The sequence below is a fragment of the Artibeus jamaicensis genome, unplaced genomic scaffold (assembly GCF_021234435.1).
Source record: "Artibeus jamaicensis isolate MK-2021 breed Jamaican fruit bat unplaced genomic scaffold, CSHL_Jam_final contig_1132, whole genome shotgun sequence".
Lineage (NCBI taxonomy): Eukaryota > Metazoa > Chordata > Mammalia > Chiroptera > Phyllostomidae > Artibeus > Artibeus jamaicensis.
The window spans coordinates 521,947-547,477 of NW_026521221.1; the positions used below are offsets into that span (position 1 = coordinate 521,947).

At 39.9% G+C, this 25,531-nt stretch overlaps 1 protein-coding gene and 1 pseudogene across 1 annotated transcript in view; one reads left to right on the forward strand and one right to left on the reverse strand.

Annotated features, from left to right (window-relative positions):
* AVEN (apoptosis and caspase activation inhibitor) overlaps nt 1–25,531 on the forward strand; it is a 175,334-nt gene that overhangs the window by 90,605 nt on the left and 59,198 nt on the right. The gene's annotated exons all lie outside the window — the stretch shown is intronic.
* Nucleotides 5,380–5,907, reverse strand: LOC119040253 (ferritin light chain-like; annotated as a pseudogene).

Sequence of the window (25,531 nt, forward strand, 5' to 3'; positions counted from 1 at the left end):
AAATGTAGACTATGGTATTGAACCTTACATTTCAAATGGATTTCAAAGGTTAAACAGAAGACTTCAAATAAATTTTGATATTATGATAGATCCTCTAACAAAAGAAGTGCTTTGGTGGAAACATTTGAGCAGCCCCGAGTTATAAAAGAATCCTCACATAATCTTGTTGAGAATTCATGCACACACATGAGTGAAGAACATCTTCCCAAAGCAGCAAGTCACAAAGTGCAACTTCACCCTGAAACACTTGGTCCCAGCGGCATTTAGTAGGGAAGTGAGGCCTTCCTGAAAGCGATGCGTTTTGAACGGGAGCCTGGAGGACGGAGCTGAAGGAGACTGACAGCAGGAAGAAGAGGCACTGATGTGAAGAAAAACGTGATCTCGCAATTTTACAGTCATAGAATTTGACGCTGAAAGCTGGTATTCAGTGCTTTTTCTTCTCTGTATTTCATAATAGCTGTAACTAGATGTAGTAATTTTGAGTTTATTTAATGAGGACAAGTTCTGTATTTTTTATTGTGGTTTTTATCACGATCTGACAGTGAGTCTTCAAGTGCCATGAAGATTTGTGTCACAGAGTCCCTCGGGTGGGTTGAAAAGACTTGAGAGGCACCTTGAGAAGCACAGTTTTTAGCTAATGTGTCAGGACTAAGTGTTTTTGATGGTGGGGATTTAGGGTAGGCTGTTCTTTATCTTCTTATTGTTTGACATGACTAGAAGGAGGAAAGAACACTTACTATTAAGAGAGGAAAAGCTGAGCCCTGGCTGGTGTAGCTCAGTGGATTGAGCGTGGGCCTGTGAACCATGCGATCGCGGTTTGATTCCCAGTCAGGGCACATGCCTGGGTTGCAGGCCAGTTCCCAGCAGGGGACTCACTAGAGGCAACCATACATTGATGTTTCTCTCCTTCTCTCCTTCCCTTTCTCTCTAAAAATAAATAAATAAAATCCTAAAAAAGAGGAAAAGCTGAAAAACTGAAGTATTTAGACACCTAACAAAGTGTTCTACATCTTGCAAGGATTGCCCCATTATGTGTGACTCTATAAGTCAATTCTAATTCAAGTGTTTATATTTTCAATATGTATGCTGTGAACAAGCCTCTTGTCCTATAAGTCTGTTTAAAAAAAATAATAGGTTTTTTCCTTTTATAGGGTATATATTAAGACTTACCAATTTTCAGTTTTTAAATTTCCCTTCTTCTGCTGGTGGTTTAAATTATTCTCACTTTGGCTGTATTTTAATTACCTTTTGCTTAAAAGTGCTGTTTTGTTTTTGAATGTAAACTCCGCAGTTACCAAAACTAAAACTACACAACCAGGCAGGGATGGATACCAGTTTTGCCCTGACAGGGTAGCAGTGATTTACGTACTCAGACTGGAAACTGGAGATAGTTTTTGTCGCACCTGACCGTAATCTCTGGTTGTTTTCAGATGCTTGTGTCAAAGGGAAAGCTCTGCTGTTTGTGTGCTTAACCTTGAACAATTGGATGTTGGAAAATTAATTTCACATTTAGAAATTAGTAAATGATTTTTGAGTAATACAGAGTGTCAGAAGCAAAAATCAAACAAAAAAAATCAGTTTCAGTAAATTATTTTTGAGTCATATAGAATGTCTGAAGTACAAATGCAAAACAAATAACAAAAAACAAATCAGTTTCAGTTTAGCAATGTGTGAATTAAATATCATCACATTATGTGTAAGCAAGCACTTCCCAAAATAGCTTCCTTGCAACACTAATGTTATAGGGTGTTAATAGATACCCTGTGAAAAAGGGGTTTTGTAGTTACATCAAGAAACAATATAAATCAGATTTCTGTACTCTAGGGCTTCTCAGAGCCTTTAATATTTTCATGTTCATTGTGAATTGCTCAAGAATGAGGTAGCATGCAGCATTTCTGAAATACGTGTGGCATTCTTCTTTTGTGTAGAGCATCTTGCAGGACTAGTATTCTGTAGAACAAATTGTAGAAAGACAGATTAGGAATTGCTAGAGCCGGAGTTTTATTGTAGGTCACAGGAAGGATGTGTGGTCCAAATGAGGCTGAATCCCTACAGTCAGCCGAAGAAGTACGAATCCTGCAGATTGCATAGACGTTCCACTTTGACGTCGTGCGTGCAGCCGGCCCGTGGTTTCGGAGGTGTGACTGAAGTCTGCTCTGGGGCGCAGCGCTGGGGGCGGCCTGTTCTGCCACTCAGTAACTCCTAACATTGTATTTACACTTCCAGAACGTAGGGAGTAACCGGCGGGTTGATGGATAAGGGGAAATATTGATAAAAGGAGGTTATTTTTTTAAGGTTTTCTTTATTTTTAGAGGGAAGGGAAGGGAGGGAGAAAGAGAGGGAAGGAACATGGATGTGTGAGAGAAACATCAGTGTGCAAGAGAAATATGGATTGATTACCTCTCATGTCCCCAGCTGGGGACCTGGCCTGCCACCCAGGCATGTGCCCTGACCTGGAATTGAATAGGTGACCTTTTGGTTCCTGGAATGATGCCCAATCCATGGAGCCACACCAGTTAGGGCAAAAAGGGAGTTATTTTGTGGGGGCGACTTCCTCTCTCGAGTCCCCCCAGTGCCATGGACACGCGTGGATGAATATGAATATGACTGAGACAAGAAGAGATCTGTTTGGAGAGGAGGAGTGGTCTGTGGCCAGTTTCTCAGGGGAGACAAAGGCCAGCAGCGGCCAGTTTCTCCGAGGAGAAAAAGGCCCCAAGTGCCTTTCTCCATAGCCTTTTATTGAGTTGTAATACACAGGAATACAGGGCGGCAAGGATCAAACAGTAGATAACATTACAAAGATATCTGAGTCAGCGTCTGTCAGGAAGAGAGTTGCAGAAACTTTGGGAGACATACTCATTTCCTCTTGGACCCTTATTGTATGAATGAAAGCACTCTTAGAGCAGATTTCACAGGTTAATCAGCAAGTCTTTGTGATGACAGATTTTTCCCCAGGGCACCCTCTGGCAAAGCAAGGAGCTGCACCTCTCCCCATCAGGTATTCAGGCTTAAGGGGATTAGAGCCAGGAAGCACTTCTCCCAGAGAACATGGGGACTCCGGCTTTGACAAAGTATGGGGGAGGGGGGGACAAGAGTCCATTGCTCCTTATTACAGCCCCCCCCCCCCCAGTCCTTCCATGAAGGCCTCCCAAGTGATTGAGTCTGGCTTAGGTTGCTCCCTGCTGTGAGGAATCTTACCCTTCATTGACTTCCGACCAAGCTTTGGGGGCAGGGAGAGGAACTGAGGCAGCGTTTGCTTCCAGAGACAGGCTTTGTCTCCTGCGGCTGGCATTCCATAGGTCGTCTCTCACCCTTAGGCACAAGGGGTAGAGATACAATTCCTAAAACCAGGCAGAGCAGTCTACTACATTATTTTGTTGAAATAGTTGGTGTTACTTGATTTTGAAAAGAATTAATAAGTTCCTTAATGGTTTTTTAAATGTTGTTAAAAGGGAACTGAGGTGCCAGTTTATATTGCATTGAAGTCTAAATTATTATTTTCAGCTCATTGTAGCCCATCTCCCCCATCTGTAGAAAGGGTGTATAGAATTTTAGATGTTTCAGAACTTTTAACAACAATCTCACTGTACTTTTAAGGATGAAAAAGCTGAAGACTAGGGATGTTACATAATGCAATTTGTAGCCGGTTTATGGCACAGTTTAGACTAGAATTCAGGCCTCCTGTTTCCTAGTTTAAAATTCTTTCTGGTGCATTTTGCACCTTCCCAGTGTGACAGTGAACTACTCTCTCTCTCTATTGTTCCTTTAGAGTTTGTCTCTGTAGGGACCTTGGTTTTTAGCATGTTGTATTCAGTTGTGCATGTTACTCCCAAAATAACTATTGGTACTGATTTGCAGCCTCTGATCCTATCTCCTAAAATGGTGCCATTTTACACTGGCATTTCATGAATCATAACTGATTATGAAATTTGATCAAATTCTGTTGACCACATTGTAAATTCAGTGACACCTTAGTAAAGAAGAGGGAGGGGTGACAGGCTGGTGGGAGAGTGACTCGGCCATTAAGAGACATTGGCATGACTGATGGTGTGGGTTTGGCCGGAAATGTGGTTTGTGGTTAGACATATAGAGCCACTTTATTTACGATTTACACATTCTCAATTTAGAAAACTGAACAGTGTGCCATGTTGCTTAATAAATTACTGCCAAGAGTTTCTGTATACATGTGTAGCAAATAGCTCAGCTTTGCAGGAGTTCTTTGTATATTCTAGAGATACATGTTAGTTTTTGTTACTTGCGTGAACGTATTTTTTTCCAGGAAATGGCCCGTTTAAAGAAATGTTTTTATCACCTTGCACAATTCAATAAATTAAAGCAGTGGGTCATAGACCTGAAAGTAAGAGCTACTACAAAACTTGTGTTAACCCTAAGAAAGAAGACACCTACTAAGAAGGGCTCCTGGTGGCTAACTGGGCTCAAATTTTTAAAAAGCAGAGTCTAGCAGCCATTCCTACATAGGGGCCTCTCACACAGACTACACTTCGGGGAGAAGCCTGCATTGAACTGCCTGCCTGTGCTGTTATCCTCTGAGCCAGCCCTTATAAAGGAGTTCCTGGAATCCTGTTTCAGCTAATGGGACTGAGATATTCCATATCCAATGAGAGCTGTAAGTTCCAATCAACTGGATCAGCTCTATTCTGATCAATGAGAACAGTGCTTCTAGGACCAAACTGTGAGGATTTAGAGTCCTCATTTGCATGAGGACAGACCAATCGGGGACCAGGGACGAGGCCTCCTGTTCATATAAGCCAGCTCCCCTTGGAGTTGTGGGGGTGGGGTAGGAGGAGGTGCACTTTCCCCTTCCACCAAAGACCAAAACCTTTGTCTCCCTCTCTTAGCCTGAAACACTAAGGGTGTCTCACCAGAGCAGCACAGAGCAAAGCAGACCCATGCAGTGCAAAACAAATCCGCACAGAGCAGACCAGACCAGACCATGGAGGAGCAGAGCAGAGTTGCCTACTTGGAAAGGGGCCTGGCCCCGGGCCGCCGGGCCCCGGGACTGCCTCACAGCCCTGCTGTTTCACGATTGAGGTGTTCCAAAGCTGTGCTGTTTTCACAGCCTTACTGTATCACAATTGAGCTGCTTTGCACTGAATGAAGTTTCCTACTTAACTGCGCGTCCCAAATTGGGGATTCCTGTTGGAGTGAATTGGCACCAAGAACCACTGGTTGACACTTGTAAACAAAAACAGGAGAAAATCTTTTTTTTTTTTTCCTGCAAAAAGCTTTATTGTTTCCATTTGGTCCAGTACCCCAGAGAGGGTTCCAGGGTGGGGTTTCAGGTGAGGCTCAGGCAAAAGCCAGGTAGCAGGGAAATGCGGAGGGGCCCCTCAAAGGCCTGTGTGCTCCAAAGGCTTCCTAGTCAGGCTTGAGGGTGAGCCTTTCAAAGAGATGCTCATCCATCCCAGCCCGGAGGCGGCCCAGCCTGGGAATGTTAGCCAGGTGGTCGCCCATCTTCTTGAGGAGTTTCACCTTCTCATCTAAGAAGTGGTTCTCCAGGAAGTCACAGAGGTGAGGGTCTGTGCAAGTAGAAGGCAGGGCATGCAGGTCCAAAAGGGCCTGGTTCAGGTCCTTCTCCAAGGCCAAGGCTGCTTCCACAGTATCCTGGGTTTTACCCAACTCATCTTGGGAAGGCTTCGCCACGTCCTGGAGAAGAGTGGGGCCACTGCGCTGCTTTTGCAGCTTTAAGAGACACTCGGAGCTCTCACGCTTCTCCTCGACCAACTCTCGGGAGAAGTGGCCCATGCCCTGCAGAGCCACATCTTCACAGTTGAAATAGAAGCCCAGAGAGACGTAGGTGTAGGAGGCTGGCAGATACAGGTTGGCCAGCTGGTTGACCACAGCCTCCACCTCGGTGGGATAATTCTGACCAATTCAGGAGCTCATGGTTATTCGGCAGTGAAGAATTAAGGTCAAACAAACAAAAAAAACGGTGCCGCTGGTCTCAGTGGCTGAGGAGGGCTGAGGTGGTTTAGGGGGTGGTGATGAGAAAAGAGGTTGGAGGGTAGTTGGAAAGAAGGGGTGTCCCTACATCTGTCCTGTAAAACTCTGTTGAAGCAAGAGACGGATCCCAGGACTGCCGAGGGCACTCTATAATAAGTATATATTTAGTTTTTGTCCCCATTTCTGGCACAATGCTCTCGGAATTTCGTAAGCAGTAAGAACAATAAAGGTGTCTTTTGTTAAGTTAATAAAGTGACTTTTGGATGGTACCTAAGGATGGGTTCTGGTTGCCAGGAGAATCAACCATGTGATTGGAGGGCTGGGACTTTCAGTCTCACCCCCTGGATTTCTGGATTGGGGGGAGAGGTAGAAGTCGAAGCAATTGCCAGTGGCCCGTGACTTAATCAGTCATACCTATATAGTGAAGCCTCAATAAAACCCCAAAAGGACAGCATTCAGAGAGCTTCTGGGTGTGTGAACCTGGACATTCAGGAGAGAGGCTGTTCCTGTTACAGCCTCTGTAATAAACTGGTAACCTGGTGAGTAAGCTGGTTTCCTTAGCTCTGTGAGCTTCTCTAGCAAATCAGTGAAACCCAAGGAGGGGGTTGTGGGAACCTCTGATTTATAGTCAGCTGGTCAGAAGCACTTGGACTTGTGATTGGCATTGGAAGTGGAGGGACAGTCTTGTGCTGAGCCCTTAATCTGGGGGTGTCCAACTCATCTTCACTGGGGGCCACATCAGCCTTCAAATTATTTCTCCCCTTCAAAGGGCAGAAATAATTTTAGGACTGTATACATATAACTACTTCTTAACTGTTAAGGAGTTGACATTCGGCCCTTTGCAGGCAGCTGCGAGGCTGATGTGGCCCCGGTGAAGATGAGTTGGACGCACCTGCCTTAACCTGTGGAACTTGGTGCTGTCTCTGGTAGTGTCAGAGGTGAGTTGAATTATATGGCACCTGCTGGTGCCTGAGAATTGCGTGGTGCTGTGGAAGAAAGCCCACACAGTGGAATCCGTGTCAGAATGAGGCTGTGACCTTCGTGCTTCTGGAGCTGCCAGGCTATGGGAAGGAACACGATTCTTCTTCCAGGTTTCCCTTCATCTCAAGCACTGACCAGTTAGGTTACATCCTGTAAAGGGAATGTGTGAGGCAGAGGGTTTCAAATTTGTGAACAGGCTCGAAGTAAGACCTACAGTTTATACTGCTATCTCTTCCCACACATGCCAGATATAAATGATTCATGAAATAAATCTTACATTTACTATATATAATGTCTTTCATATATTCTATTGTTTATTTGATTTTAGAAATGCTGATACCCATTCAATTGATTTTACAAACCACTGATGTGTTAAGATCTGCAATTAAAAAAGAATTCTGGCTTAAAAAGACCTTCATCATTTTCCTTCATAATTGTATCTATTTCTAATACAGTGTAACTTCCTCATAGAAGTAATGCTTCAAAAATGTGCACATTGTAATGTCAGTGTATATACAGTTGTTCCAGGAGCCATGTTTGTCTTGTGTGTGCACACATGTAACCTACAAGATAATGTTACCGAACTGAAGGAGTCCGTCTCCGGAGGCACGTCAAAGTCCAGTCCAGTGCCAGCAGCAGTTTGCATCCAGGACAGCAGAAGTTTATTTGAGGAAATGGCACCAGCCTGGAGTCACAGGTAAGGTTAGTGCTCTGAGAAGATTTGGGCTCTGGCTCCCTGGTGTTTTCTAGGGGAGGAGTTATTAATCATGGCGAGTGAGGAAGTTAGGGCTGTGGCCTCTACTGACTGGTTGAAGCCAGGATAGGGGATAGTTGACCATTGCATGGGATCCTGACATCGGCCCTAGTGTTTCTCTGTTTGGTTTTGCAAGAGTGTGGTCAGTGGGGTGGTTCTGTTTTTCTGGGTCTGGGGCTGAAACACAGCGGAGGCCTGGATGTTATCTTTGGTTTGACTGAAACTCTCTTTGTGTGGTCAAAGGACATGAGGCTTTGTCCCTAGGACTGTTTAATACTAACGGAACCTTTTTGTCCTGTGGGGACATAATGACTAAGGGAGTGGAGGTGCAGGGAAGGAGGGAAGCAGGTGAGTTGTGGTGCTGGATGAGGCAAGTTTGAGTCACAAGGGAAGAAAGGATGAAAGGTCCTATGAAAAAATGAAGTTTCCGCTTGGTTATGGTTACTGTATGACTTTTACCATGAGTGTCCACTGGTGGTAATGGAGGCTTTGGACTATTTTGTTGATTTTTGAAATAGTATTTACAGATTTGCCAAGTTGGGTATAAGTTACTAAATAGTGCACATTACAGTAAGGCCTAAAGCTTCTCGCTTTTATTCTTCAGATTTCTGCTCATTTGCATCGGTAGATGTAGCTTGTTTGTAACATCTGATGCTATTCTTAGTGATCTGCATCTTGACTTGGAAAAATGTACCTATTAATGAACGCGATGATTTTCTAACTTTTACATGCTGGGAGTCTGTTCAAACTAACTGTGCAAGAGGCTGGACAGTAGTTCCACTGAGATTTATTTCCCTGGAGATTAATGCCATAAAGTCTCAGAATTAGTTCTGTCCTTGTCAGTGTGGAGACCCCAGATGGTACATTCTTTCTGTGATCTCTGTCTCTTTCTTCTCCCAGGGGATTATTTAGACTATGATGAGTTTTATCTGTTGCAAATTAGCCGTATTTCTGGCTCTGAGGAAGAGATCTTTTTAACCAATTGGCTTTTGTATTCTGCCCGATACATGAATTCTAGTGACCAAGCTCTTCATTAAGAGAAGGTGAAAAGAAAAGATGAACTAAAATATTTAAAATTAAATACTTGGTTTTGTTGTAGCAGGTTTATTTTAATAAATTTAATGAAAACAACCACTATGATTTATTTTTTGCAAATAAATACATTTTCAAAAATGTTTTAAAAGGTCCCTTAATTTGATGGTTATGTGCTGACCGAAATAACTTAAAAATAAACCTATACAAAAGAGCCTGTAAATGGAATTTCAGTTTTTGAAGGTTGCCTTTTTTGCGTGAGGGATAATGAATGGTTCATGCTTCACACCTCAGGTCACGCACTCACTGTCTGCATCACACCTGTCACTGGTAGTCATCCTGCAAGAAGAGCCCCTTCAGGAAACTGCATCTTCTGTCTTTTTCCTAAGGAGTAGGTGGTATATGCGAGTAAATGGGTCTGCCCAGAGAAGAAAAGGGGATGTTTAAAAATCGTGAAATCACGGTTATCTTGACTATCATGCTATCAGCTTTTAGTATTTCTTAAATTATAACATACTGCTTTTCATTCACAATTTCATATTTAATATGATCATCTTAATTTTGAATTCACAGTGACTATTCCCATAGCATTTTACATTTAGCAAGAAGGTATTTATAGGCTGATTCACATGAAAGGAAGAGGGAATATTTTGCTCAAAGTCTCTGAGAAAAGAGTTATAGATTATAATTTATGCATATTTTATTCGTGCAAACATTCTTTTCTAGAAAGTCTCATGTCTAGGACCTGACTTTTACTTGGCTTACAGTGAACTTGAAATTAGTGTTTAGCTAATAAACTGTCTTTAGGGATTGCTGAAGTAGTGCTTTTTGCAGATGGATCCCAAATAGTACTGATGTCGTGCTTTACTTCCTTTTCTGGGGTGGCTGGGTGTCAGGGTGCTGAACTGAGTCAGGTCTGTATTCCCCAGGAAAATATTCTCAACTCAAGTTTGTAGTTCTGTTCACTCCTGAAAGATTAGGAAACCACAGACAGAGGGACAGAGAAAGAGCAGAAGATTATTTGTCAAATGATGGAAGATATTTGTTTTTTTCTGTTGTCTTAGAGACTTACTGTATCATATTAGGACAGTTCCCTCATCTGTTCCTCAAGGTGCTGGTGCATCCATAGAACTCCTTGGAAGGTCTCAAACAGAAAGCTGCTTTGTGGCACTTAGGAAGAGAGGGCTAGATTTCCTTTTAAGCAGTAGTTATGCCAGTTGTAATTGAGTGTACTTATTTTCATCAGTCTGTAATCATATATTTTAATTCAGTTCCTCAGCAGTTTAGGCCTTATGTTCCTATTTGTTCTGAATAAGTTGCCCTTCTTCTTCGACATGTGAAGGTCAAACTTCACATGTCATCCTCACTGTGTATCAGGGACACTGTTTCCCATCTATCACCTGCTAATCTTTAGCAGTGAGATTAAATGGCATTTATTAGAGGGTATTTTTATCTATCTTTGAAGAAGGTGGTGAAGAGTAATTCATCACAGTAATGCCCTTTTTTAAATTTTGTGTGCAAATTTAGATTTTTTCCTGAAGCAATCTAATTTTGTAATGGTGGTAGAGAATTCTGACTTGAGTTTCATGGCTTGTTTAAATAATTAAAAATCCCATAAATCCTTGAAGCATTCGTAAATTTAGCATCCTCAAAAACTAGCCTTCTGTCCCCTGGGAGCTCACCAGGCTGACGCCGGCATCGGTCCTACACAGTGTTTTTCCCTTTGACTGGGGTTTGGCCCAGCTCTGTCTGTGGAAAGACAGTGTAAAGCTATGAGATGTGGTCCACTCACTTGAAATCACTCAAAGTACGAAGTCAGCACAATGGCAGTATGACATCAAGACTTCCTGGCAGACTGGGGTTACCATTTCTGTGCCCCAGTGACTAGTAGTCCACATAAAGACCTGGGTAAAACTAAGACTCAGGTGCCAACGTGGTAAAACACGCGCACTTTATGGGCTGAACATAACCGAGGACTCTGGATCAGAATCCCACTGTCTACCTCCCTGGGTCTAAAGCCCACCAAGAGCACATTTTCTCTCCCCCAGTCAGATGCGTCTTGTTGAGCACTCTACCTCTTTACTTTACCCCATTTCAGCTTCAAACTCCTGTACTGGTTATTAGTCCTCGAAATTCATTCTTTAGCCTAGATTTGCTGGCCGCTGGCCGCAGTACCTCCTACCTCAACTTCTTTCAGGGCCACCTTCCCTGCCAACTCGACCGCCCTGTCTTGCTGGCCTTGTTTCTGTTGTCAAATTCACAAACTTCTAAGTTTCCTTTACAATAAGACCTGTAAGACATCAGTGTCCAAGTTTTCTTGTGTAGAGACCAATCTTTGAATTGACAACACTCAGTAACCAGGTTGTTCTTGCCTTTGTTGTAGTGACTTATTATGAAGTTTATGGAACATTCTTTAATAGTGGTGCCGCTGCATTGCTGATTCTGCTTCTGACTAAGGGTTGAAGAGAAGTGAGTCTGCCGACTGGGTCCCCGGCAGTCGGGTCTGAAGCGTTCCCAGCACTGTGGAAAGTTCTACTGGGCGGCACTGTTCTTGAGCTGTGTTAGATCTAGTGGCCTGAGACCTAGCAGTCTAGGTAGAGCTGGCGGTCTCCTGCAGACTCTCACACTTGTCCCCCATTTCTCTTAAATCCGGGACATACTTTCCTTCTCACTTTAAAACTTCTTGCATTTTCACTTTGCTGTTTTCCCCACCTGGAAGCACCCCCTACTTCACCCCTTTTTCTGCTTATCTAACTCCTATACTACCTCATTTATGCTCACTCTGTGCTGTGTTATTTTATTGAGCCAGTTTTTATTTTTATTTTTCTTTTTCATGTTTACATTCAATATTAGTTTGTATTAGTGTCAGGTGTTGAGCGAGCTTTTGTTACTCTTTGGAGGATAGGGCCAGACCGTACCCTCGTTCCTCATTATGCCCTAGGCATTCAGTGAATGGTCGGTGGAGATGGAGATTCTCTGTGTTACCGGCTACAAAGTACCGCCCAGGCGCCAATTCTGGGCAATTGCTTGCTTTTGTAAATAAAGTTTTTTGGGGGGAACATTGCCACATCCATTTATTTACTTATTGCCTATGAGTACTTTTGTGCTGTGACAGTGAGTTGAATAGTTGTAGCAGAGACTGTGTGACCCCGCTAAGCCAAATATATTTACTACTTGGTCTTTTACCAAGGAAGTCTCCCAATCTGCTCTACATTCGTAACATTGAAGGCTCTCACAGTTGCCCATCTTACACAATTTGGAAGTCACAGAATAAATCAATTAATATGCCTAGATGAAGTGACTGTGATTATTCTTAATTAATGCATTTGCTTGACTATTATTATATTGAAAGGTTGCATATAATTGTCATTAACATTATAGAAGTTAAACACATGTTTCAGGGTTGAATAAATTCCCAAGTACTCCTTCAATTGTTAAAACAACGTGTGACTAAATCTTACCTTACTAATTCTTTTTTTTTCTGCCTAATAAGATTGTTTCATTGAAATGGAACAAAAAAAGGTAATTACCAAGTTCATTACCTTTCTTTTGACCTTATCCTTTTCAAATGTTGTTTGCCTTAATCTTGTAAAAACTCTCTAAATTTAAAGTACAGTTTACATTCTTAAAATATATGCTCTTGGGTTAACTCAGAAAGCGTAGATTTATTTTAAATTAATATTATTAAATGTGTATATGATGCTCATTAGAATACCTGTAAAAGCAGTTATACATTCAACAATAATTTACTTATTCATTTCTAACAAAACTTTGAATGAGCTTTGTTTGTGGCACAAAAAAAAGACAAAAAAGAGGAAAGTATCAGAAGTAAAGCAAAAAACGCATTTCATGAAATAAGCTGTTTAGAAGAGGTCTTTGAGATAACACAGATGGTTAGGTTGTTAATCAGAGCTATAAGAATCAGATCTTACCCCACATGAGGCTTTTTAATAAATTACTGATAAATAATTTACTATAATTGGTTACACAATTTATATGATGCTTTTCAGGGGGTTATATTCTACAAATTTAAAGATTCTAGATTTGTTAACCTTAACTAAGCCCAGGCAGATTAGGTATATCCTGATCAAATAATTCCATAGATAAGGATTTGTTTGTCATTGTTCTTGAGATATGAAAAGTAAAAGCCAACATTTTTCTGAACATGTCCTAAAATAAAGGTCTATTTGAAAGAGGTTGAGTTACTTCAGGAGGCTAGTTATGCTTTCAAGAGGTGTTGACTATATTTGAGGATGAGTTGTGTTGCCCAAGGAATTTCATGCTTCCTAAATATGAAGATCCTACCGGGCACACTGATTTCCAAAGCCAAATCTTCTGTAGTGGAGATCCTCTCCAGCTATGTACGACAGATTTCCCCCTCATTAGGCTGTTTGAGCCCCAAGGGCTTAAGGCGAAAGTGCTGATGCTAGCATCGTTCTTGAAATAATAACTAGCAACTTCAAAAGTAGTATAAATACAAAGCAAGATGCTCTGGCCTTTTTTAGTTTTTTTTTTTAAAGACCTGGTACAAAGAGTAATAAATAGTGGGAGGATATAGACATGCTGATAATGGAATCCATATTCATTTAGGAGAATTGGTGAGGAGTGGGGACTACCTCAGAGCTTGTAGTTCGCACTTTGTAGGGGTTCTTTTACATTTTATTTTTCAATTACAGTTTACATTCAGTATTCTTTTGTATGAGTTTCAGGTGTACAACATAGTGGTTAGACACTCATATACTTTACCAAGTGTTCCCCCCAGTATTTCCTGTACCCACCTGGTGCTATCCACAGTCATTACCATATTATTGACTATATTTCCTATGTGGTACTTTACACCCCTGTGCTTATTCTGTAACTGATCATTTGTACTTCTTGACCCCTTTATTTTTCTCACCTATACCCACAACCCTCCTTCCCCCTGGCATCCATTAGTCTCTTCTCTGCTTTTATGAGTCTGTTTCTGTTTTGTTTGTTGTTCATTTTATTTTGTTCTTTAGATTTTACATATAAATGAAATCATATGGTATTTGTCTTTCTCTGACTGAAAAAGCGGAATACCTGCTAGGTCCATGCATGTTGTCGCCAATGCTAAGAGTTCCTTCTTTTCTATGGTTGAGTAATATTCCATTGTATCTCTGTACCACAACATTTTTATCCACTCATCTATTGATGGGCACCTGGGCTGCTTCCATAACTCGGCTCTTGTAAATAACACTGCAGTGAACACAGAGGTACACATATTCTTCTGAACTAGTGTTTTGGGGGTTTTTGGACATATACCCAGAAGTAGAATTTCTGGGTCATGAGACAGTTTTGTTTTTAGTTTTTTGAGGACCCTTCATACTGTTTTCCACAGTGGCTGCACCAGTCTGCATTCCCACCTACAGTACCCAAGTGTGTTCTTTTCTCCACATCCTCACCAGCACTCCTTGTTTGTTGATTTATTGATGATGGCCATTCTTATAGGTGTGAGGTGATATCTCATTGTGGTTTTAATTTGTATTTCTCAGATGCCTAGTGATGTTGAGCATTGAGAGCATCTTTTCATATGTTTATTTGCCATCTGTATGTCCTCTTTGGAGAAGTGTCTGTTCAGTCCTGTGCCCATTTTTTAATTGGATTGGGGTGTTTTTGGGGGTTGAGTTGTATGAATACTTTATAAATTTTGGATATTAAGTCCTTATCAGATGTGTCATTGGTGAATATCTTCCCTCATTCAATAGATTGTCTTTTTGTTTTGTTGGCAGTCTTCTTTGATGTGCACAGACTTTTTAATTTGATGCAGTCCCATTTGTTTATTTTTGTTTTCCTTGCCTGAGGAGATATATCAGAAAAAATGTTGGGAAGAGAAATGTTTGAGATTTTACCACTTATGTTTTCCTCTTGTTTTATGGTTTGAAGTCTTATGTTTAAGTCTTTAATCCATTTGAGTTTATTTTTTTGTCTAAGGTGTAAAAGGTGATCTAGTTCCAGTTTTGGCATGTATCTGTTCCATTTTCCTAACACCATTTATTGAATAGACTGTTTTATCCTGTTGTATGTTTTTGCCTCCTTTGTTAAATGTTAATTGGTCATATAGGCATGGATTTATTCCTGGGCTCTCTGTTCTGTTCCATTGTTTTATATATTTGTTTTTATGCTGGCGCCATGCTGTGCTGATGACTATATTTTTGTAGTATAGGTTGCTATCAGGTAGCATGATTCCTCCAGCTTTGTTTTTCTTTCTCAAGATTGCTGTGGCTATTTGGGATCTTCTGAGGTTCCACATAAATGTTTGGATTATTTGTTCCAGTTCTGAGAAATCTACAGTTCGTATTTTGATAGGAATTGCTTCGAATCCATAGATTGCTTTGGGAAGTATGGATACTTTAATAGTGTTAATTCTTCCAATCCATGAGCACTATGTATGTTTCCTTTTCTACTTATTTGTATCTTCTTCAATTTATTTCTTTAGTATCTTAAAATGTTCTGAGTACAGATCTTTTAACTTATTAAATTTATTCATAGGTGTTTTATTTTTTGATGCAGTTGTACTTTGTAGGTTTTTAAGTATTCAATAGTAATAACTAAATGCAGAACATGAGTAAGAAGGTGAGAGAAGAGGATGGATGCTATTAGACCAGTTAATTCAGTGAGATTCCCCTGATTAGGCTTTTACAGTCAAATTTTAAAACTATGCCTATTAGGAATAGAGATGTTAACTAGTAGGATTAAATGTTTCCACATACTTATCAAAGAAATACAGGTTAAAATGTTAAAAGTAAGTCACCCTTTTCCCATCAGATTGATAACTGTCATCTAGAAGATAACTTCTGTATTGATAAGGGTATAGTGGGAGAGGCCTGTGGATAGATAGTTGATAGCAATGTGAAATTGACGGAACATTTAGGGAAAACATGATAGCAGTATTTTCCCAGATATGTAAAAAAAGTTTTTTCTCCCTTCTAGTAACTTTGCTATTCTGAATCTCTCGTAAAGAAGTAGAGGATCAGATAAAACTCTATGTATAAGGAAGTTAATCTAATCATCATTTATAATGAAAAATGGGGAACCGACTAAATTTCCACCAATGTTGCAATAGTTAAGTTGTGTGGTAACCCCAAGAGGGAACATTATACAGCCATTAAGTTGGGGTTGTAGATGACTGTATGTAACTTTGGACACAGTTGTGACTCAATGTTGGTTTTAAATGTTATACTTAAAATGTATACAATTTGGGTAAAATCGTATACATAGGGTATGACTGAATGAAAATAAAATGGTTATGTCGGTGTGCTTAAATAACATATTTTTAGGTTTTGGTAAATATTTTATGGAAATTTTTAAAAAAAGTTCTTGTTTTTATTTTTATAATTAGAAAACATGTTATTAAAAAATGAGCAGCCCTTCTCCTCTGTAATCTGCGCATGCATCATAGAGCTCTCTGGTGGCCCGATGTGAGCAGACGCTAACAAAGGCTACGGTTTGCCCACACTGGGTCCAGCCTGGCACGAATAGGTGTTCCGTACCTGTTCCTTGGCCTTAGATTAATCTCTGGGGAGGGTAGGCCTAGTTACTTTGTCCCTTTCTGTCCACAGCCTGAAGAAAATAGGAACCTTGATGTAGGGTGTCACTTTTCTTAAAACTAAAATTCAGTGGGAAGAAGAATTATGGTTACAATAAGAGGCTAAAGCTAGACTTTGTACAAAAGCGTTAAAAAATTATCAAGGGCTGCCCTGGCAAGATGGTTCTATTGGTTGGAGCACTGTGCTGTACACCAAAAGGTTGCAAGTTCAATTCCCGGTCAGGGTGCATACGAGAAGCAACTGATCGATAGTTCTCTCTCACATCAATGTTTCTTTCTCTCTCTCTGATTAATAAATCCATGTTCTCAGGTGAGGATTAAAAAATTATCAAGGGCAAATATCAATTTAGCTATTGAAAAACTGAGAAATGAGGAAGTATATTTAGAATATTAATCACCAGGCATTTATTGTCTTTTCTGCACCTGCCACTGTGCTGGAGGTCCAGAGATGAATCAGAGGTGGGCCTTGTCCTTAGGCTCACAGCCTGGTGAGTCAGCTGGACATACACAGAAGCGAGTCATTAGGAAGCCAGGGTAAGGCCAGTAGCAGAGCAGTGACCAGGCTCTGTGGTCCCAGAGACGGCCACTAATTCAGGCTACGGTGGGCAAAAAGGCCTTTCTCTGGAAGAGTATGATGAAGGGCGATGGTCGTGAATTTTAAAATGTATAGCATTGAGGTAGAGGAAGAAGAATAGGGGACGGTTATTCCAGAGACAGGGAACAGCAAGAGCCAGGGCATAGATGAGAGACATCCCAGGATGTGGGAGGGTGAAGGGGGCGCGTCTGTTTCTGAGTGTGAAGTGGCAGGTAGGTGCTGGGAGGGGTCAGGCTGATGAAGTAGGCAGGGAGCAGGCAACCCTGTGCTCTGCGGTCTCCTCAAGATCTTAGACCTTATTTTCTGGGTAGTGGCCTTTCAGGGGCTTTTAAGCAAAAAGAAACAATGGGATTTGCACATTAGGAAGACTGGTGGAATGTATGGCAAGTGGCTTAGAGGTTCAAGTCTAAAGTCAGGAAGAGCAAGCACTTAATGGCTGTTGCAGGTGTGGACCTAAAATATGAAGGAAACAGCACAGGGAGGAGCATAAAGGTCATAGTAGGACTGATAAAACTGGGAAGGAAAAATCAGATGTGTATGTTTTAACACCAGTTTGTTAAATATTTTTTTTGCATCTGCGTATACATGGACAGATAGAAAATGATAACTGTGAGAACCTTATTAAGACCATAGCATCGCTAGTGTTAATTAACTTAAGGTAGTAGAAATTTAGGAATGAATGACTTCTTTCTTTGTGTTTTCCAAGTATTTTGCTTTGAACATGGATTACTTTTATCATCAAAAAAGAGCATATTCTTTTAAAAATAGTGGCAGAAAGATAAAAGAGAGGACTGGGGTTAAGATACAAATCACTGCTAAAAGGAGGAATACCATAAGGTATGGACAAAAAAATAATAGAGCCAAGAGAAGAAAGCCGGGTACAAAGACACAAATACTCTGTGTTCCCAGTTATATGAGGTTTCTAGAGTAATCCAAGTTAGAGAAACACAGAGTAGAAAGGTGGTTTCCAGGGACAGGATGTGCAGGTGAGCTAGGTTGTGAGGGACATGGGGAATTGTTTAATGGGTACACAGTTTCAGTTTTGCAAGATAAAATGTTCTGGAGATTGGTTGCATAACAATGTGAATATGCCTAACACTACTGAATTTTTTTATTTAATTATTTTTCAAGTACAGTTTTCTGTCTTTTACTTCCATCCTAGCTCACTCCCCACCGTGCTCCCCACCTCCCTCCCATTTCCACCCCCCCCTTAGCTGTTGTCCATGTGTCCTTTATACTAGTTCCTCTAAATCCCTCTCCTTTTCCCCCTGAAATTCCCTCCCCTCTCCCCTTTGGTCGCTGTCCCCCTGTTCTCTATTTCAGTGTCTTCCTTTTTATTTTGCTTGCTTGTTTGTTTTGTTGTTTAGCTTCCTGTTAAAGGTGAGATAATATGGTATTTGTCTGTCACCACCTGGCTTATTTCACTGAGCATAATGCCTTCCAGTTCCATCCATACCGTTACAAAGGGTAGGAGCTCTTCCTTTCTTTCTACTGCATAGAATTCCATTGTGTATATGTACCATAATTTTTGGATCCATTCATTTACTGATGGGCACCTAGTTTGCTTCCACCTCTTGGCTATTGTAAATTGTGCTGTTATGAACATTGGGGTGCACAGGTTCTTTTGGATTGGTGTTTTTGGGTTCTTAGCATATAATCCCAGCAGTGGCATTGCTGGGTCAAAAGGCAGGCCCATTTTTAGTTTTCTGAGAAAATTCCATACTGTTTTCCACAATTGTTGTACCAGTCTGCAATCCCACTAACAGTGAACTAGGGTCCCCTTTTCCCCATAACCTCTCCAACATTTGTTGTTTGTTGCTTTGTTTATGATAGCCATTCTGACCAGTGTAAAGTGGTATCTCATTGTGGTTTTAATTTGCATCTCTCTGATAGCTAGTGATATTGAGCATCTTTTCATGTGTCTCTGGATCCTCTGTATGTCCTCTTTGGAGAAGTGTCTATTTAAGTGCTTTTCCCATTTTTTAATTGGGTTAGTTTTCTTCTTAGAGTGGAGTCATGTGAGTTCTTTGAATATTTTGGATATTAAACCTTTGTCAGGTATCGTTGGCAAATATGTTTTCCCATACAGTCAGTTGTCTTTTTATTTTAATACTGTTTTCTTTATCCACACAGCTTTTTGTTTTGATGAGATCCCATTTGTTTATTTTTTTCCTTTATATTCCTTGCTCTAGGGGACATATCAGTAAAGATGTTGCTGTGTGAAATATCTGAGATTTTCCTGCCAATGTTCTCCTGTAGGACTTTAATGGCGTCATGGCTTATATTGAAGTCTTTTATCCACCTTGATTTTATTTTGGTGTATGGTGTAAGTCTGTGCTCGTTTCATTTTTTTGCACGTAGCTGTCCAGTTCTCCCAACACCATTTGTTGAAGAGGCTATTATTAGTCCATTTAATGTTGCTGCCCCCTTTGTCGAATATTAATTGACTGTAGAGAGTTGGGTTGATTTCTGGGCTCTCTGTTCTGTTCCACTGGCCCATGTGTCTGTTTTTATGCCAGTACTAGGCTGTTTTGATTACAGTGGCCTTGTAATACAGTTTGATATCAGATATTGTGATCCCTCCTACTTTGTTCTTCTTTCTCAAAATCGCGGCTGCTATTCAGGGTCGTTTATGGTTCCATATAAATTTTTTGAAGTGTTTGTTTTATGTCTGTGAAATATGCCATTGGTACTTTAATAGGTATTGCATTGAATCTGTATATTGCTTTGGGTAGTATGGACATTTTGATGATGTTAATTCTTCTAATCCATGAACACTGTATATGTTTCCATTTGTTTGTGTCTTCCTTGATTTCTTTCTTCAGCGTTATGTAGTTTTCTGCATACAGGTCTTTTTACCTCCTTGGTTAGGTTTATTCCCAGATATTTTATTTTTGTTTTTGCTATATCGAATGGTATTTTTTCTTGATTTCTGCTTCTGCTGATTCATTGTTGGTATACAAAAATGCCTTTGATTTCTGGATATTGACTTTGTAACCCACTGTTTTGCCAAACTCATTTCTTAGTTTGAGCAGTTTTTTTGTAGAGTTTATAGGATTTTTCATGTACACTATCACGTCATCTGCAAACAATGACAGTTTTGTCCTCCTTTCCTATTTGTTTTTTTTCTTTTTTTAAATTAAATTTTATTTAGTTACTTTTCAAGTACATTATTTTTATCTATTTCTCCCATCCCACCCCACCCCCCCGCCTGGTCTCCCTCCTCCCTCCCATCCCCCCCCCCCCCAGTCCTCATCCCTGTGTCTTTCATACTTGTTCCTCCTCCTTTCCTATTTGAATGCCTTTTATTTCCTTTTCTTGTCTGATCGCTGTGGCTAAAACTTCCAATACTATATTGAATAGAAGTGGTGAAAGTGGACAAGCTTATGTTGTTCCTGATCTTAGTGGAAAAGATTTTAGTTCTTGCCCATTGAGTATGATGTTGGCTGTAGTTCTCTCATATATGGCCTTTATTATATTGAGTAGTGCTCCCTCTATTCCCACTTTGCTGAGTGCCTTTATCATAAAGCAGTGTTGTACCTTATCAAAAGCTTTTCCTGAATCTATTGATATAATCATGTGGTTTTTGTCTTTGCTTTTGTTTATATGATGTATTACATTTAGTGATCTGCGAATATTGAACCATCCTTGCATCCCTGGGATGAATCCCACTTGGTCATGGTATATGATCTTTTCGATGTGTTGTTGGATGTGATTTGCCAATATTTTGTTGAGGATTTTAGCGTCTATGTTAATCAGTGATATTGGCCTGAAGTTTTCTTTCTTTGTCGTGTCTCTATCTGGTTTTGGAATTAGGATGATGCTGGCTTCATAAAAAGAGTTTGGGAGTTTTCCATCATTTTGGATTTTTTGGAATAATCTGTGAAGAATAGGGATTAGCTCTTCCATAAATGCTTTGTCAAATTCTCCTGTGAAACCATCTGGTCCAGGGCTTTTGTGTGATGGGAGTTTTTTGATTACTGCTTCAATTTCATCTGCTGTTATTGGTCTGTTCAGGTTTTCTGCTTCTTTTTCATTGAGTTTTGGAAGATTATATTTTTATAGAAATTTGTCCATTTCACCTAGGTTTTCAAACTTCTTGGCATACAGTTCTTCATAATAATATCTTACAATTCCTTCTATTTTTGTGATATCAGTTATAATCTCTACTCTTTCATTTCTGATTGTGTTTATTTGTGTCCTCTCCTTTTCTTGATGAGCCTACTTAAAGGCTTGTCTATTTCGTTTATCTTTTCAAAAAACCAACTCCTGGATTCATTGATCCTTAGAATTGTGCTTTTAGTCTCTATGTCATTTAATTCTGCTCTGATCTTGGTTATTTCCTTCCTTCTACTTGCTCTGGGCTGTCTTTGCTGTTGTTCCTCGAGCTCTTGCAGGCATAGGGTTAGGTTGTTTGTTTGAGATGTTTCTATTTTTTTAAGTAGGCCTGTATTGCTATAAACTTCCCTCTCAGGACTGCCTTCGCTGTGTCCCATAAGTTTTGAGTTGTTGCGAGTTCATTTTCATTGGTTTCCAGAAACTTTTTGATTTCTTCTCTAATTTCATTCTTGACCCATTCATTGTTTAATAGCATACCATTCAGTGGTATGCTATTGGTATCCCATGGTTTTGGGTGTTTTGGGTTTTTCCTTTGGGGTTGGTTTCCAATTTCAGTCCCTTGGGGTAAGAGAAAATGGTTGGTATGATTTCAATTTTCTTGAATTTTTTGAGGCTCGTTTTGTGTACTATCATGTGGTTTATCTTTGAAAATGTTCCATGTGCATTTTGAAAAGAATGTGTGTTTAGCTTCTTTGGGATGAAGGGCTGTATATATATCTGTTAAGTCCATTTCATCTAGAGTGTTGTTTAATGCCGCAATATCTTTGTTGATATTTTGTTTGGAAGATCTGTCCATTTTTGACAGTGGGGTGTTAAAATTCCCTACTCTAATTGTGTTGCTGTCAGTATTTTTCTTGAAGTCCTCTAAGATTTTCTTTATTTATTTGGGTGCTCCTATGTTGGGTGCATATATATTTACAATCTTAATGTCTTCTTGGTGGATTCTTCCCTTGAGTATTATGAAGTGACCTTCTGGGTCTCTCTTTATGGCCCTTTTTTTGAAGTCTATTTAGTCTGATATGAGAATTACTACCCCGCCTTTTTTTCTTGTCCATTTGCTTGGAAAATTAGTTTCCAGCCTTTCACTTTTAGTCTGTGATGGTCTTTTGTCCTGAGGTGAGTCTCTTGGAGGCAGCAAATGTGTGGGTCATGCTTTCTTATCCATTCAGCTGTTCTATGTCTTTTGATTGGAGCATTTAATCCATTTACATTTAAGGTTATTATTGATAGGTACTTATTCATTGCCATTTTTGTACCTGTGTTCCTCTCTGTCTATCTCTTTTCCTTCCTTTCCTTAAAGCAGTCCTTTTAGCATTTCTTGTAGAGCTGGTTTGGTGGAGGCATATTCTTTTAGACTTCTTTTGTCTTGGAAGCTCTTTATTTGGCCATCTATCTTGATTGAGAGCCTTGCTGGGTAAAGTAGCCTTGGTTGTAGGCCTCTGGTTCTCATTACTTGGAATATTTCTTGCCATTCTCTTCATGCTTGGAGTGTTTCCATTGAGAAGTCAGTAGCTAACTTTATTGGGGTTCCCTTGTGTGTTACTTCTTTTTTTCCCCTTGCTGCCTTTAAGATTATCTCTTTGTCTTGGAATTTTGCCATTTTAATGATGATGTGTCTTGAAGTGGGCTTCTTTGGGTTCCTCTTGATTGGGACTCTGTGTAAATTAACTGAATTTAAAAATGGTTAAGATGGTTAATTTTATGTTATGAGAATTTTACAGTATAAAAAAATGTAGGACAAATATGCATGTCATGATTGTTTCTAAGGGACCCTGTTGTGTACAGAAGCAGATGTATCATGAATCCAGGACTAGGGTATTTTTTCGTTTGTTTGTTTTGCTGGGCCAGTGTGCAAGGTAGTGGGGAGTGCTAGTTAATGAGAGCAAACTGGTCGTTTAGTTCTGGGGTAGGAAGCCCTAGAGGAGGAATACTGGGTCAGGAAGTGCTCTGAAAGAGCAGGCAAATTGGGAAGATGCCAAAGCGACCAGAGACTGTAATCAGAGACTAGCAATGGAAATTTAAATGTATTTGGTGCAAGTGTCACTGACCTGCATTCATTGTGAATCTGTGTCCTGTTGGATGGGAAGCTCCTAAGAGGTTGCCTGGAATTACTCTTATTTGCACTTTGTAGTAGTTGAGTGATTGAGAGTAGATACCTAAATATGCTCAATAAGATTCTTTGCCAGTTGAAGAAAGTGTGTACATTGAGTCCCACATTCCCCAGGTGGAAAATACCTTTTGCTTCTGTGGTCTTACTCTAAGCCACGGACTGTGAGGTGCTGTCACCATGGTCCATTCCCATACACTTCTTATTTTCTGTCTAAGTGGAATTCACATTCCACTGAGATTTGGGGAAAATATTGTAAAGGTTGACTCCATCCTGAAGAATATGATTTAACTGCTTTTGGGTAGACCTGGGCATTTTTAGCTTAAACAAGTTTCTTGGGCAGCCTTAGACATACCAAAGTTGCACAGCTGCAGTTTGAGAAATACTGACTTTGTTTTTCTGAGTTTAGAATTACCTTACTGTTTCTTTGTGCTACGTAATATTATCATTACCTAATGTTTTTAGACATAATTGAAGTTTGCAGTAGAGTCTGGAATTTATTTTCCTAAGAAACTTGATGTCAGCAGGATACTAATATGGATCTTTAAAAAAAAAAAAACACGAACAGAAGCATGAGCTATTTTGTGTGTTTCATGACGAAAGCCAACAGCGCTGACCTTCACTGGAAAGGCAATTTTCTCCGCATTGAGGAAATTCTTAGTCATTCTTAGTCAAAAACCATGTAATTTATAAGAAAAAGGTTTAATTATAACAGAGATGCTGTAGTTTAAAAGACTGAGATGATAGAACATGCTTCATTAAATTTTATAAAATGCTGTGTTGTTCTTTGGCACAAGTTATAGTAGTTTTCAACTTGTATTGTCTAAATTCTTTAATAAACAAGATTCAGAAAAAGAGGCTCCTAGACTTATATCATCAGTTTGATATTAACAGCATATACTAGGACCTAAGTGAACATAAATGATACAGTCCTTTAAAAGAACCTTGAAGCAGGTTTCAAAAGACAATTCATCTTTTCCAGGCCTGCTAATAGTATTTGCTTTTCTTTTAGATACATTTAAGAATCTGATTTTACATCAGAAAGCTTAAAGTGAAGTATCTTATTTCTGTTTTTGTTGCATGGTTTTATTGTAAGATAAAACACAGGTACAGAAAACTATATAAAACCAATGTGTAGCCTGATAAAGGCAAATACCTTTGCAGTCACCACCTGGGTCAAGAAATAAAACCTCAGGGTCTCCCTTACATTCCAGCCCATTCACAGCCAGGTCCTTCCCCTGTTAGTTACCACTGTCCTGAGGTGGTAGTAATTACTTCCTGTGTTTTAAAAAAGTTTTATCACTCAAATGTAGCTCTAGACACTGAAGTTTAGTTTATTTTAAAAAGTTGATCTGTTTTTCAAATTGATAGCACTGTTCAATAATGGGAGCCACATGTGTAATTTTTAATATTCTAATAGTCATATTATAAAAAAGTAGAAAGAAACAAGTATAATTAATATTAATATATTTTATTTACCTAAATATATCCAAAATGTTATCATTTCACTGTGTAATCAATATAAAATTGTTGAGATATTTTACATCCTTTTTTGGGGGGAGGGGTAAAACATTTGAAATCTAGTGTGTATTTTATACTTAGAGCACATCTTAAATTTCCCAGATGTGGCCAGTTGGAAGCCCCTTCAGCTAGCTGTTCTTCTCTACTTGTGACAATCTCATTATCTTTGGGATATCTCCTTACTTTCCGGCATTCAAGATGTTCCAAACTCATCTTGTACCTGCTCTGTTCCAACCTTGGAATTGGCCATTTCTCTTGGGAGCCCTGGTTCTTTTTAGTTCTAATGGTTTTAAAGACCAACATATGGGCACTAGGTGCATGCATTGTGCCTGGGGTGTTTGCCGAGTGGTCAGAGCTAGGGAATAGATGTGTGCTCGTTTTAGGTATTTCTTTCTCCACCCACTCTTACTGACTTAATTCGCTACCTACCTACCTACCTACCTATCATCTATCTATCACTGCCATCCTCAGAAGTTAAAACCATACAAGACACTGCCAAGGGAAGGTCATATTCCCTCCTATTTTCCTCCCCCATCCCCTGTAGACAACTTCAATCACTGTTTTCTAGCTTATCCTTCTTCTGTTTCATTTTATGAGAACAGGCATATGTATGCTTTCTTATTTCCCCCTTCCACACACTGTGTCCAGAACAGGCAAGTCTATGGAGACTGAAGTAGATACAAGGTTGCCTAGGGCTGGGAGGTTGGGGACTGCCGATGGGCTAATGGGTACAGGGTTTATTCTGGGATGATGAAAATGTTCTAAAGTTGTAGGAATGGGTGCACAACTCTGAAGGCAAGAAAAGCCATTGAATCATATGCTTTATATGGCGAATTGTATGGTATATGAATTACTTCTCAATAAACATGTTATTTTTTTAAAGGTAGCATG